Source organism: Carassius auratus, chromosome 6 (assembly GCF_003368295.1).
Source record: "Carassius auratus strain Wakin chromosome 6, ASM336829v1, whole genome shotgun sequence".
NCBI lineage: Eukaryota > Metazoa > Chordata > Actinopteri > Cypriniformes > Cyprinidae > Carassius > Carassius auratus.
In genome coordinates this window covers 8,417,349-8,433,541 of record NC_039248.1, presented here as the reverse complement: position 1 = coordinate 8,433,541, position 16,193 = coordinate 8,417,349, and the positions used below count along the sequence as shown (strand labels likewise).

Sequence of the window (16,193 nt, the reverse complement as noted above, 5' to 3'; positions counted from 1 at the left end):
AGGAATAAATTACATTAATGTATATATACAGTGGTGCGAAAAAAATTTTTTTTTGCATGTTTGTCACACTTTAATGTGGGCCAATACTTTTTTGCACCACTGTGTATATATATATATTCATAGAAAACAGATTTAACTCTATTTTTGAAACAACCTTCAAACTTTTGAACTGTAGTGTAAATTGTTACTGTTTAAATGTGGACTGATAAATGACTAGTTTTATGCATCTGTTTTACATTCAAATCTTTGAAATGATCAGTAGTCCTTGTTAACTTTAAAATGGTCTCGGCATTTTAATAATAAAAGCTTTTGTTAATTGCACTTTACATTCATCAGTCATATCAAATCTAAAAAGAAAACATCCTGAGACATTTTACATTGTGTTCAAGCTAGGTTTTTAGGTTTTAATTATTATTAGTGACAGAGTTCTCTCAATGAATATGTATACTTGTATGTCAGGTATTTATATAGCGAGCATTAAGAAAAGGGTACCAAGTACTTTGTGCTTTGCTGTGTCAGTTAGGATGACATTCATTTCTGAGAATAACTTGTATCTCCTTTTTATTACCAAGCTGGTCTGCAGTTACATTTGAATATGTTTGGTGAAATACTATGACAGCACTGTTTTTTGAGAAAAATTATTTAATGTTTTTATTTCTTATCTTTTCATTTCATTTAATTGTCTTATAAATGTTTTGCTGTTTTCAAAATTAAATAAACCTGTATTTTTACTTTTTTTTACAAATGTATTCAAGATGCATATGTAATGTATCAGGTTATTTTATTAATTGGTCACTGACAAATACATAAAGTTACTGATTTCATAATACAATATAATGGAGATGTTCACAAAAGTGCCTGATATGTGAGGCAAAAGCAAAAATCACGTTCTAACAGTATAATATTTTGTGTATATATAAAAGGCTCAACTTAATATAAGACACATGCATGCAGAAATAATACTAACCAACACTAACAGGTGACAGACATTAAAACCTCTAACCCTGTTTGTCTTGTGAAAAACAAATGCTACACAAATCATTCATATCATTCAATTGTGTTGCTCTCTAATGCTTTGGGGTCATCAAAGTACAAACAAGAAGAGAATTTAGGCTTTCCACATAACATCCCTTGCCAGTAAAGCCTCAAAAATTCCCACATGAAAAAGGTTTGTGATTGGTTATACCACATTTTATAGACAATAAAGTGCTTATTTTAAAAACCAATAGATAGTTACCTAAATGCTGTGCAATAGCAGGAGAAAACGCACCAGCTTAACAGAAACCTGTCACTTATCCCATAGTGAGACATTCAAGAGAAGAGCAGCAAGGAGAAAGACAAAAGACTCGTCTTAATACCTCATTCAGAAATGCAAAGTATAAACCATACATACTGAAAAGTGAAAAGGTTTCGAAAGTTTTGATCATGGATATTAAAAAGTCCAAGATGTAAAATCATCCAGGACAGACAATAGCAGAAAGAGAGAGAAGTGGTACACTAACGTCTTGATTTACTAAAAAGACAAACTCTCCTCGTTGAGTGTTCCTGGTCCATTTTAAATGGTAACAGCCAAGCATGTTGTACACTTATTTACTTGTTCGTCTGTGGGCACGAGTGTGTTATTGTGTGTATATTTAAAAGTCACTGAGGATGGCGATGTCTGCAAATTCTTTGCGATATCGATGAGAATATAGGGCCAGCAGAAATGCCCACTTTAAACTCATGAAGCTCCACACACATGACAGGTACAGACTGGTGGGATCTTTGAGAGCTGTACACACACACACAAGGAGAGAACAAAACAGTTTTTAACTTCAACTCAAAAACTGTGAATTTAATGTCCTCCACTCGACAATCTCCACTCACATTGTTTGCGGGAGATGGCGACACAGAGGAAAGAGATGAACGCCACGATGGACAACACTGAGAAGATGACGCCGATGACCAGGAAGAACTTCAGTCCCTTTAACCATGTTCTCCAGAAGTCCTGAAGGTACATTATATGTGTGACCAGAGCCCATAGTGCCATAACACCTGAAGAAATACACAAACACGAAGGAAATTTTAAAACACATAAAACTGACCATATTCAAACATTCAACATTTTCAAACAAGTAACATTGAATTAATAGTGCCATTTTGAATTAGAAAAACTGAAATTAGTATTTTTTTCGGTAAAACAGACTCACAGACTTAAAAATTTGGGAAATGTAGTATTATTATTTTTATAATATGCTGGTTTTGCAAGTGCGACTGATTCCATGACTCTGCATTTATTATTGCCTTGTCATCTTCACATGCATGTAAACTGCTGTGTTCCTGTTAGATTCTTCTGACAGAGTTATTTTCTCTCAGTTCTGCATGTGAAGTTAAGATTTGCAGAAGAGCATTTTGTGTTATTACACAACAAAGTAGACTCTCTCTGACCAACACCAGGGTGTTTACTTTAGTCACACTTTTCACTTGCCCTCATACAATAACACTATAAATAATATGTTAGTTCATGTGACATTACCAGCAGTGTCCTGCAGTGTGACATGCATTATAATTGTTGTATAATTATTATAAATGCTGTTTTTGTACACTCACACATTGAGGAATACTACACACTCTCTGTCACTTACTCACTCACACACACACACAGACCGCTGGAGGGCTCGGTGTCTTGCAGTGTGACATGCATTATAATTGTTGTATAATTATTATAAATGCTGTTTTTGTACACACACACACACACACACACACACACACACAGTGGAATACTACACACTACAGGTCCATTTAAGTGAACTGCAAAAATGGTGATTTATAGCAGTGAGCAGTTCTGAAATATACTTTGCAATGTGTTGAAATAGTTAATGGACATGTGATTGGTCAACCGTCTAATAACTGAACAGGCCAAAAATAGGCAAAATCATGGCATTCTTTTGCAGCAAAACTAGAGGGACCAAAGTGTACTTCTAAAGTACAGCACAGACTATGTGAAATGACTCTCTTGCGCAACACAAACTCAAAGAGCACTGACGGATCAAAGTGCACTGAGGAACAGACATTTAGTTAGACCAAAATCTCAACGTTTCTGCCTGCATTTGTTATGTTAAAGGTGTGATAACCTTCTCATACCAAACACCAATATATCGGACAAATATAATTTAGATTATGTCTTCAGGTGTTTCTACACAACTCATTGAACATGTTGAATAGGCATTTGTGGAAGGATTTGTGTAAAATACCTTTCAAAATTTGCGCTCAGTGGGTGTTTTAATGTTTTTACAGTTGAGCAGCCTTTTTTTTTTTACAATTTAAAAGTATTAACTGTCACTTTTGATTTTAATGCATCCATTCTGAGTAAAAGTAAAATCTAACAAACTCTGTTTATGTCATGTATTTAAGTATTAAGAGATCCCACCCTTTTCATCTAAAGATTGTGGATACATTTTTCATTATAAAATGTCTCACTGTTATTAAAAAATGTAACATTTGGTGTAGCATTTTATGTTACATTGTCCATATTACACACAAAGTTTGAGAACTACTTTTGGCCTAACAATAACACTGTGTAAGCTACTCCAGGAAAATTCAAAAACTTGTTCATTACTCACTAAAACGCAGAAGGTTAAATATTTAGTGTATTAAACCTGCATTTATTAATACTTTATCCAACAAACGTGTTCATACTTTATACAGTGGACACAGTAAACCTTGAACAAAAACTGATAAAAAAAAAAAAGAAATAACAAGATTTTATAGATTTAAATATAACATTCCTTGCGCAGCTTGACAATTAAATAAAAAATTAAGAAAGTTATCTTACAGAAAAAAAACGTCATATTATTAATCTGCATTGTGCAGATTAAAATAATACTATAAAGAATACATACATTTTAAGTGTCCCAACGTTACTCACCGAATTAAAGGCTCAAAAAAGGAAAATTATCAGCAGTATTTACTTTAACTCCATTTCTCCATGTCCTAAAACTAGAAATTTGCCAACATAGACAATGTTTTGGCATCAAGTCAACCAATGATGGCCAGAAATGCTGTCTAGGCAAGTTAGTCAACTCACCTTCATTTGAAACACAGACAAGCATTACCTGATAATCCACCCATCGCGGCGGTCCACGGCTGTTTGTAAGCGATGTTCCACACTAGAAACGCCGAAAATCCACCAACATCCCAACACACGAGTAGCCCACGCTTATGTAGATCTTTTTGATCACCATTTTTGCCGTCAATTCCACTCCTGAATGAATGAGGGAAATATAATTCAGAAATCCCCCAAACAACAAAAAACTATCCAGTTAACGCTACTAAAAATAGTTCTGGAGCATCCGCTTTTTTAACATGGAAACAGCGCTGATCCAGGAACTAGTGATGAAATGTCATTCACCGAGGTTTTATGAAGGACAGTAAGACCGCCTCAAACGATCAATACACATTTACTGTCATTTATTGCTCCATAATCCTCCGTGTGTTATTGTTGCTCTTCGCCGAGGTACAGCACAAGAGCAAAAGTGAAAATATGCGCCCGTTTAACACAGAACAGCGACCCCTATGGGTGTGGATGAAAACGACACGTCTCTTAACCTTTTCTGCATGACGTGCCTTTTTTATTTTTCTGGTTAACCACTGTGCCAAAACTGTGTCAATTCTCACACTTTAATAGTATTTAAAGCTCCTAACAGGCTGTTTGACTATGAGAAGTTATTACTTCAAAATGCACGTCAGTATGCAGTTTTCGATTATCCCCCTGCGTGCCGTAGGTTGCCGACGCCTGCTCTATAATGTTCCAAAAATTAACATCAGTCGAATCTTAAGAATCTCTTTAATTATGTAATGTGAGAAACAGTACGTTCATGTAAGAATACGTTTATTAAGTATATTTTCTTAATTAGTCGTACTTCTGCAGTGATAGTAAATGCGGTAACGTTAGTGATGAACGTAAAAGTTGTAGTGGTATTAATATACATTACGTGGGATTTCGAAATAGGGCTAGTGGTAGAATTTTAATAGAAGCTTCAGTTTTATCCAAGTTTATATTTAATGTATTCAATTAAATTATACTTTTTTTTCAAAAATGAGTGTACAAAACTGTGTGCAAGTTATTTTAGTGTCCACTAGATGTCACTATAATGTTAAACAATCGTTTTAGCTCCGACAGATGTGTAAAGCGTGTTTTGTCAGTAGGTTTACACCCGTTTACTTCCTCTAGTCCCAACCAAAAAAAAAAAAAGAATAAAAGAAAAAAGAATACCATCGTTCCTTAAGCTATTACTATGATACAATTATGGAAATTCGGTACGGTCATACACGGTTTCTAATTCTAATTTATTATAGTGGTTTAGTACTATCTGTATACTAATAGTCAATACAAATTTAGTCTAACTGCTACTTGTGTTTTAGTAGCAGTACCTGTTGTATTTTATTTGTAATGAAAAAATATAATTCTAAATCGATCAAAACTTGACACTTTGAGAACTTGCCACTTTTGACTTTTTCCACTTTGAGCACTGGACATCAAATAAATGAATATATAACTTTTTTTTTTTCAGCTGTCAACTTTATTGTAGAAAAACAATCATATATATGTTCTCTGTACATTTAAGAAAGCGTTTTCACAGTAATACTCACACTTTTTTGGGTCCTGTAAACATTGTGAAAATCTTGGTAGTCAATCTTAACACTGAGATATGCGAGAAATAACAGACATCAACATTACATGGTTAACAAACACAAAGAAGAGACCATTGGAACAGCCACATAAAAAGTGTTTTAATACTCATTGCTTAAATGCTTTAGAAATATTTTTGCATAATAAACACTACTTTTACTGATACACAAAACTATGAATGATATTATAAATCGAGATCTATAAAAGTCATGAAAAAAATCTGAAAACAGAACACAGACTGTGCAGCTGTCTGCAGTCTTTAGTCTGCATCAGGAAGTTACAAAGACACCGTCTACTGAAAAAGTCAGAGTGTCTTTCATGTCTAGAGGAAAGGGCAGACGGAGTTCATGTTACAACATCCAGTCACAAGGGCCTCACACAGGCACTTAAGGGACCTCTGGTTCACATGCCATCCTGCGTACTCCACTTCATGACCTGTGTTAATCAGAGGAGATGCGCTGGATCATGGACTCCTCGACAATGCCTGAGAGAAGTGTTAGATCCTTGTACTGGATCCAGTCCTGCTCTCCCACGCCCCACACAGTGCCCTCCGGCTGCAATATAATATTTCCACAACATTACAAAAATGTTGATGAGCAATACAATGCAAATGCAATGATGATATCTTAGAATGAACAATGAATTATTCATAAAAGTTAGTAATAGTAAAAGAAGAAGATCAACAAATTTACAAAAAAAAGGAAAAGCCCAGTACTTAGCTTTGCAAGAAGATCAAGTTAGGAAAACCCTTAAACTGCTGTGCCTTACATCCTTATGGTTACTCTATACATTACTCACCTTTTCTTCTTCTTCATCGACGTATGTAAGGATCACATCTCCCTTTTGAAAGAGTAGAAGCACACCTTCATCTGAGTCCTGATCCTGCAGAGCAACAGCCTGGAGAGAGAAAAAAAACAACCTTAAAAATGATAACCTACACAAATACAAATCAATGAATGTGTCAACACTCCCAAAGACACTGTACCTTATAGAGGAAGCCAGGAGGATTTTCATAATCTATCTTTTGGACTTTCACATCTTTGCTGCATCCTGATGCATTTTGATCAGTCTCTCCTTCATCTTTGTTGGAGGTGCTGGATCTTCGAGGGGATGGGACTGGTTCAGTTTTGTCTTGGGCATCTGATAAGGGCTTATCCTCATCGTCTCCATCAGTAGATGCATGATGGGTTTCTTCTGATGCTGCTGCTGATTTAGTTTCCTCCTCTGAAACTGAATCTTGATGTTCCTGGCCGTTGGCTTGCACAGACTCATTATTGTTAGTTTCTGATGCCTTTTCAGTGGCTCCTTCAGTCCGAATCCCTTCACCCTCAGAACACAAAGACTGCCGCTTGGGCGTGTTGGGCTCACTGTCAAAAGAGTTAAAAGACTCCGAGTCTGACATTTCAGATGCTGTGCTTCCTGTGCTCTTTGAGGGAGTGTCAGTGTGCGTGAGGGTGTTGGGCATGCTGGGTATGCTGAGCTTGCTCGCGGCCGGATGATCAGGAGGGAAGGCGGTGTTACAGGGGATGGGAGCAGAGATCGTAACAGACTTTCTCTTCTTTGACTTTGAACTATTCCCAAGAGGAAGAAAAACAAGCCACTTAAAAAGACAATAAAGACCACGATTCATTGAGGCAATGACATGAGACAATTCTTAGAGTTGCCTTTAATTGATACAATGTCTTCCTGCTCACATGCAATATACAATGGCGACAAAATGTATCTGAGCACTTAATCTACTCTTACCACAAAGTGGTATCTCTAAACAAGGAAAATTATATTAAATTCGAAACATATTATTTCTCAGAGGGGAAATCTTTAATCATTACATAACTTGTGCCAGTGTAATTTTAAAGGATGTAAAAAGTACACTACCACTCAAAAGTTTGGAGTCAGAAAGATTTTTAAGTTTTAAAAGAAATTTCTTAGGCTTATGAGTTTTACTATTAATTTATTTTATATATAATTTATTTCTGTGATTGCAAAGCTACTTTGCAGATTTGAGAAACATTCAAGAAACATTTATTATCATCATGTTAAAAAAAACAAAAGTTTTTCAGGATTCTTGAAAAAAAAAAAACAGTATTTATTTGAAACAAATGTTTTATTACAATATAAACATCTTCACTGTCACTTTTGATTAATTGAACTTCTATTTTTTTTTTTTTTTTTTTTTTGAATGGTAGAGCAACTTCCCCTGGACTCATGCATAATTTATAAGGCGAGTAATCATAGATGTATGGTATTCATTCCATTAAGCTGGTAACAACAAACTGTACAAATTATTTACAAATATTTTATGAAATATTTTTTTTCTAGAAAAGTGCGGTTGCTTTTATTTTATATAATCCCATTTATATACTTACATACTTACATTTATTGTAAGTATGGCTCAAGAGTTTAAACTTATAGGCCACTGTAGATTTTTATAGAAATTAATTATTTGCAAATACAGACATCACCTGTTAAGGCCTTTGACGATGAAGGGTTTGGTGGAGTGCTGGTCTTCGAGAGTCTTCATCATATTATAAATGTTATGATTCAACTGAAACGTGAGATTAAATTGTCAATCAGCAGCAATGAACTAATTACACATTAAACAATGTTACTTGAAAAGAAATCTTGTGAGTCACACTGACTTTTTAAAGGGATAATTCACCCAAAAATTTTAATTCTGTCATTTGTTACTCATGTTTTCCAAACCCATAAAACCTTCATTTATCCTCTGGACACAAATTAGGATATTTTTGATGAAATCTGCATAGACAGCACAAGGCCCAGAAAGGTAGTAAGGACATGGTTAATATAGACCATGCAGCTCCTGCGTTAGCAGCACCACACACGTGTCATGGTACTCTTGTGAACGCGAGACGCAGACGGACACGGAAGAGAAGAAATTGTTGAATTAATTTGTATTTTCTGTTTTATTTGTACACAAAAACTATTCTTGTAGCTTCAAATACTTAAAGTTGGACCACTGAAGTTGTATGGACTATTTTATTGATGTTCTTACTACCTTTTTGGGTTTTGAACGTGTCAGTTGCATTGCTGTCTATCAAGTGTCAGAAAGCTCCAGGCTAGAAGCACACAGCAAAACAACTCACAAACACAAATGTTAGACTCTTACCTTACTCATTTCCTCGTAGAAGACATCACGTAGGTTTGAGATGTTCTGGAACATGGTGACATAGCAGCTTATACGGCTGAAAGCAGAAAGAGAGCGTAGCCAAAATAAGTTGCATTATTATTCATCCCACCATAGCACCTTAGTGACAGGAAGGAACTGTCTGAATGCATTTATCTCCTATTAGTTGAATTTTTGTTAATAAAGCTGTACAAACCTTTGATAAAGAACAGGCAGCTCCTCTCTCAACTCCTTGTTTATTTCTTCAAATACTTCCTGTGCTGTATTGAACTCCTCCTCAGCCTGAAAAGAAACATCACCAACAGTCATCCCAATTTTGTTGAACTAGAACCATAAACAATTATAAAAAGGGATATTTAGATGATCAAATGTGAGCTGACCTTTGATATTTTGGCCTCATCTCTCTTCTTGGAGTTCTGCAGTGCCTCCAGATGATGTCGAGCTGAATCGTAGTCAACCAGCTTCCTTCCTCGTTTAGCCACTCTTTCCTGCAAGATCACAATATTAGAACTGATTTGCAAGTTCTATGTAAAAACCACATGCATTTGCTATTAATAGAACACCATGATATACATCAATGTTACAAACAATGTTACTTGACAATGTTAAAAACAGTACTTGAACACCAACCCTGACAAAGAGCAAAAGCACACTGAACAGACCTGGACTGAAGATAATGGAAAAAAAACATATTGCAATCATATTGCATGCATAATGAAGCAATTTTACGAACTTTGACATCTTGGAACTGTCCGGTATAATTCTCCATTGTTCGAACAACTTGATCGCTGAGCTTTTCCTCATAGTCATTCCACAGGAGATCCTCACTCTGCAATACAAAGCCAAAGAGATGAGGAAGACAAAGAGAGTGGAGAGATTTTTACTATGAAATATCACAAAAAGGCCTAGTTTACCTCCATTATAACAGGCAGGTTTCCTACACCAAGCCAGTCTGGTTCATAGATATCTTTAAGAGTCTGGGACAGGCGTTTGGATGAATCATGCATCGCTGAAAAACAAGGAGTGTACAAAACATCATGTGACAAATTCCTTATAAACTGTTACACAATTTGGCAGTAGTCCTAAAGCTCTGTAGCGGTCCAAGACAAGTCATTACAAGTTACAGAGATGAGACTGTTTTAGCAAAAATGATGAAATCCACCCATGATTATCTGAAGGTTTTTTTTCTTCAGTATTCATCAAGCAATGAAAAACATGCATAATTTGATGGAAATTTATTAGATTAATAATTATATTCAATGTACAGTCTAGATAAAAATAATCTTTATACACATTCTCTGAAAACCAATTCTATATGGTTTAGTATGAGGAAAAATGAATTTGACTTGTAGCTTAAAAATAGATAGCAAAAATCAGAGATTTCGCATTTATTTTAGATACTGACAACAACTTCATCCTTTAAGAACACCTGGGGGCTAAAAACAAGCAGTGACTTGAAGGTTTCCACCAAAACTATGCATTTGGTTTAAGCAAGAAGACCACAAACATCTTGAGTCTACCTCAATCTCTTCTTCATATTTTCCTAAGCCTCTGCAAACTGACATCTGGGCAATTCAAGTTGGAGCGTCAACTATTCTTGTAGACATTTAGACAATAAGCATTTTCACTTCCATTTATTAAGATACATTCACTTCCCCAAATGCAGAATGAGAGAAACACAACCAAGACTATCTTTGTCCACTTGTTTTCTCGTGCTTAGAACGAGACACCATCTCACTTTCACAGTCAGCCAGCAGCCTACAGGCCAACCACATTAATGACACCTGAGCACAATTAGTCAGTAATTAGGCTGTACATTGTGCTATTCTCTGAATCCCTTTGAAACAAATATCAGTATCAGTATTCAATCAGTAATGCTGGGTACATACCAAAAGATAATCAGGCTGATTATGTCCCGATTATCTTGATGGTTCTACAGATAATTTTTATCAGATTTTCCATTAGCAGCCCCGATCGCGAATCATGAATATTAAACATGTTAATATTTACGATCAGAAATCCTGATGTGTGGGGGGAACCCCGAGAACAAATGCGCGCACGCTCTGAAGATTATCACGTGAAACGAAACAATATCCAATCAGAAAGCAAGATGATCACGTTCTGAGTGATGTAAGATCTAATAACAATTATTTAAAGTTTATTTAATTTTCCAATTTCAAAGAGAAGATCTCTTTACCAAGAGAGAATTGAGAACAAATATATAGAAATATTTTTTGTTTTCATGATTTGTGACCATTGCTCACCTCTAGCTCACTCTGAAACTTGTACAGACCATGTCCCCACCGTCTCCACCCAAACCCTTTTCTTTTTTTCCCCCATGAATATTCTGTGAAAATCATTCCAAACACTATCATTGCAATTTCTTCCTGCATATCGTCCGCAATGCTTATTCTGAAGTCTCGCGATATTTCCTGTGTTCACAGTCAAGACTCTGGTTGGAAATCTGTTCGTGTGTGGTGTGCTGTCTTATAGGGGCAAAACGGTTAAATCTAGGATTTTTTATCTTCATGTTTGTGGTTTGAAAATCTTATAAGTTGTAAAAATTATTTTGGGTGTGTACCCAGCATAACTGTCAATTTTAAAAATGTATTATTAAATAAATGGCTGTACTTGATCATTAGTGTGACAGTACCTTTAACTGCATTGAAGTAAGATTTAACATCCTTATAGAGTCTGATGCCATCTGCCTGGAAGAAAAAAATATATATTGTGTTGTCTAAAGGCAAAAGGTTTAAGTATCATCATTTTAAATATTTGCTTTTCTAAATAAGTAATTTTTTAATGTTTATTAAAGACCTTAACAGGCAGCTTTCGGGAAATGGAACATTTTTTAAATCAAAATAGAAAATGTACAGGTGTTAAGAAAATTACTTATTTTACATTTTTATGTACATTCGAAAGCCATAGATATTGCTAATGAGCATCTCTAAAGCTGCTGTAGGTTGTGTTTTTTTTCTTAATAAATTATTTAATCTATTGGCAAAAAGTTATTTAAGGTTAAAAGAAGAAATTACCTAATTCATTATGTTATCTTGATTACATCTATAGAGTGTAAACTATCTACCATCATTTAACAAATACAATATATTTTCAGTGGTACGATGTATCCAGGATATGGCAATAGGATGTAAAGATGATAAGTGAGAAACTAGTCAACACTAGTCTAATATGATTAAGTTTGTTAGTGTTCATAATGAAACGTGGTACTAATACCAAACTAAAATAGCATTTTAAAAGGGCTTCCTGGGTTGGCTGATAGCATAAGCAGTACAGAACAGAGGCAGAAAAGGTCAGTCTCTGCAACTGTACAGCAAGTCACATATTGACATGTTCTAAAGGTGGAGTTTCCTGTGCTACTTTCAACGATGATTCTGTCCATGTTCATACAACACAACTCTTCCAATGCAGTCGCTTTGAAAACAGCAGTGTCCAATATTGAGTGACATGCTTGAGCTAACAAAATCTACTGTGACCTACAGCCAATGTGTCGTTCTCTCAGACATGTACTGATGAAGTACCTGCTGGTTTGTTTAAGTTGGCAGAGCACTCCTCAAAACTGCTCATCTTTTGTCTCCATGGTTTTCCCCAGTTTCTGCAGGACCTACAAACAACACAATCACATGGAGAAGACCCACTTCTGATCAATCATTTCAGATAAGAACCGCAAGACACTATACCAGGCCGAGTAACAAGATTTGTCACTGTAGGCCGATGTGGTTTCTGAAATATCAAATCGCCAAGCGGTTCAACGTTTACCCTTGAAATATCAGTTGCAGCCATTGCTACTTATGATTAGGAAATATCAGAAATGTTAAAAGGAAGCATTTAACAAACTTAAAAGTTCCAAAATGTGAAAAATTGGTGTTTTAACTTAAACCACTATTAAAGTTGTGCAGTCTCCTATATAGTAGAGAGGAGGTGAACCTAGGGAGGAAGTGATTGAGGGCAGGAAGTGGTAGTCTTGTGTTCACACATTTCATTTGAAACATCCTATAAACAACTGACACTATATTTACTATATTCTTCTGAACATTTGTACCAGTTTTCTTTAGGCCTCTAAACATTTTGGAGCAAATATGTTGGACACCCACGTACAAAATACACACCCAGAGCAGCATGACATGAGAGCCAAGGTCCCAAACTAAACTAAAAAAAAAAGAAAAGAAAAGAAAAAAAGAACCCCACCTACCTTCTCTTGTGCTCGGTTCATTGATTTCTGAAAGCGTTTGGCCAGGATGCCAGCTCCCGCGCCAATGTTGCCCCCGATGTTAGCACCTAGTTTTCCCTCAGCCATCTTCACTTCTGATCAGCTGGCACACGAGCAATCCTTCTCTCTGGTGTCTCAGCGCTTCCTTCTATAAACTGACGGTTCATGGGCGGAGTGAGCAGTGCGAGTGGGTGTGAAAGCACTGGAACAGTTAGTTTGTTGCGTATATTAGTTTTAAAGACTGAAACTTACGGGACCTCGCGTCACGACGGTACACTAACCGACTGTGCAACATTCCATCGTCTTGTCTCAACGTGTTTGTTATATTGTCATCGACGTGCGACGGCATCATCTAGAAGTCAACTAGTCATCAGAGTTTCCTAATAAACATGACGCTACATTGGGATAAATTTACGTCAAACTAAAAACCTCTGCACAGAGAGTGGTTCTATGTCCGCTGGACACTTTTAATGTGTTTTATGACAAATAAATAAATATAAACAATAGAAAACTCTGCATTAATTGACTAACTCTGCGCTGAGCCTAGTCTGAGATTTTAATATTGCGTCAGAGCGGCTGTCCGCCAATGGGTTATCTAATTTATTTAATTAGTTAAAAAGTAAAGTGTAAATGACTGTAAAAGAGAATACGAAATAGCATACTACTATTACTTTTTCTACCATATAAATTTGTAGCAGTTATGTAAGTAAAATTTATCTAGCACCTTTCACAGACAAGGAGCCAGAAAGTGCTTTAGGCCTACAGTAAAAAAAATTATATAAAAACAAATTAAATACCAGCAGTTCAAATAACACAAAATTCAAACCATGTTGTTAAAAGATTGTCCAAAAGATCTGTAAGTTTTTTTTTTTTTTTAGATTCCACAAAACCCATAGCCTTGTTCTCAGTGTTAAAGGAAGCGTGTACCAGAGCCTTAGAGCCACAACACAAAGAGCATGGTCCACTTTTGTCTTAAGACGTGTATGTTCTAGGAATAATGAAATGGTCTAGGCTGGAAGATCTCAAAGACTGGCTAGGAGAGTGTGCATGTAATAGATCCTGGTCTGGATAAAACGGGTGCCTGACCATGCAGAGGTCTATAAGCAATAACCAAAATATTAAAATGCACTCTAAATCAATAGGAAGCCAATGGAGGGCCTTAAGCATGAGAGTAATGTGGGACCATCTGCTGGTCCTAGTCAAAAGCCTTGCACCCATTTTCTGTACAGCATGTAACTGATCATAATAGATTTGTTCAAACAGAGTACAGAACATTGAGAAGAGAAGAGATAACGAGCATCTCCATCAAACGAGCATCTCCATCAAACAATAGACAAGCATCTCCATCAAACAATAGACAACAAACAATAGAGCTAATCTTAGCAATGTTCCTGAGATGGAAAAAACATAAGCAAACTACAGACTTATTTAAAACGTAAAGATCTATCAAAAATGACACCCAAATTTCTTATGTCACTGCAGTCAGAGGATGATAGACCCCCAATAACCTGCCTAATCTTAGGGTGCTGTCAGGGGCAGTAATCATCAGCTCTGTTTTAACATTGTCTGCCATCCATTTGTTTATGGAGACTAAACAATAGCAAAAGGACAGTTTGTCTAGTCTATCAGTACTAAAGAAAATACAGTTGCATGTCATCAGCATAACAATGATAAGCTTTCATTTTAAAAATTTTAACTAGTGTAATATGGTAGTAAAATTTGATCTATATTAATTAGTTTTGGATTAAAATCATTAATATAAATCATTAAATATATTTTTATTAATATTTTTTCTTTCAAGTTCTCCTGTTTTGTTGTACAAGACATGAAAACCACACTCTTGTATTAAATCATTACAAATCCCATATGCTAAATCCCATGCTACCACTCATACTTACATATGCAAATAGCATGCCAAAACTGAGATGAGATCCACTTTACACTATCTGTTGTAATTTTCAAGAAGCAGATAGAATTTGGGCTGTCATTTGCAGGCTGTCTTTCTCAGTTTCTGTTTTACTGTTTACACTATATCCCCATACAAACAGTATTTTTACTGTTCTGCCAAAGGTATGGGAACAAAGAATGTATTTTGCATTGTAAATCACTTGGTGTCACAATGAATTAGATTCCATTTCACTGCATAACAAATTTAATTATTAATACTACATCAGTCATTGTGTTAAAGTATAACAGACAGATAAAAACAAACTCATGTTAACATAGAGTCCTATTGTACAATATCATTAAAAATTAAATACTTATATGTTTGAGCGTCGCTATTATAGTGGCATGCCAGTTCTGCTTATGTCTCACAATATACATAAGCAGAGTTATATAAGCTTTAAGCATAGTCAGCTTCCCACCATAAACTCCTCAGGGCTTATATCTTAAATTCAATATGATACAGCACAGCAGTAATCCTACATTTACTATACAATTTCTGAAGTGACCACAAGGTGGCGGTGATGGCCATCTTTAACTGAATTAAATTTTATTATACTGTAAAATCAATGTGAATTTTTGAATTTACATAATACTAGAAATCAGTTAATTGAACAAATCACACATTTTTTACTCTTTTATGCTCTATTTAATTATTCAATGGCTGCATGTTTGGTTGTATTTAAGATTTGCTTTAACAGTACATTACAGTGTACAGTTTCCATTTGCAAATTATGTATCTGCTTCCCTTTACCTAGAAGCTTTCAAGATCTGAGACAGAGAGGTGATGAGTCAGGGCGGTTTTTCAGATATTTCACCAGGCACAGAATGGTTTCACCACTCCTTTATTTTCCATGAGGCTTAAAGCTATTTAGCACACATAAATCATTCCCTGCCTGAAGCCTATATCAAAGTTTGTGTTCATTCATATCCCAGAAAATATTTAATGTTGCTATTTAGAAATCTTAAGTTAGTAAGTAGGGCCTGCTGCCTTTAGTCAGTTCTTTTACTGAAATGTGGTTTCATCATAGACTTTCAAGAGTTGAAACCAAAAATGTAGGTGCAGAGTCTACTTCAACTAAAAACAACAAACTAGAATCTTGTTCTGTGTTTGCATATGGACAGTCAAAACTCACACGCATATATGATAAATCAGACTATTGTTATATCTCTGAACAGTATTCTGTCCAGTTGTTACTGACCAC

General features: G+C 35.5%; 2 pseudogenes; both read right to left on the bottom strand.

Annotated features, from left to right (window-relative positions):
• Positions 1–764: 764 nt before the first annotated feature.
• On the bottom strand, positions 765–4,243 carry LOC113094021 (heme transporter hrg1-A-like; annotated as a pseudogene).
• Positions 4,244–5,574: 1,331 nt separating this feature from the next.
• LOC113094013 (bridging integrator 2-like) lies at positions 5,575–13,349 on the bottom strand (annotated as a pseudogene).
• Between the last annotated feature and the right edge of the window lie 2,844 nt (positions 13,350–16,193).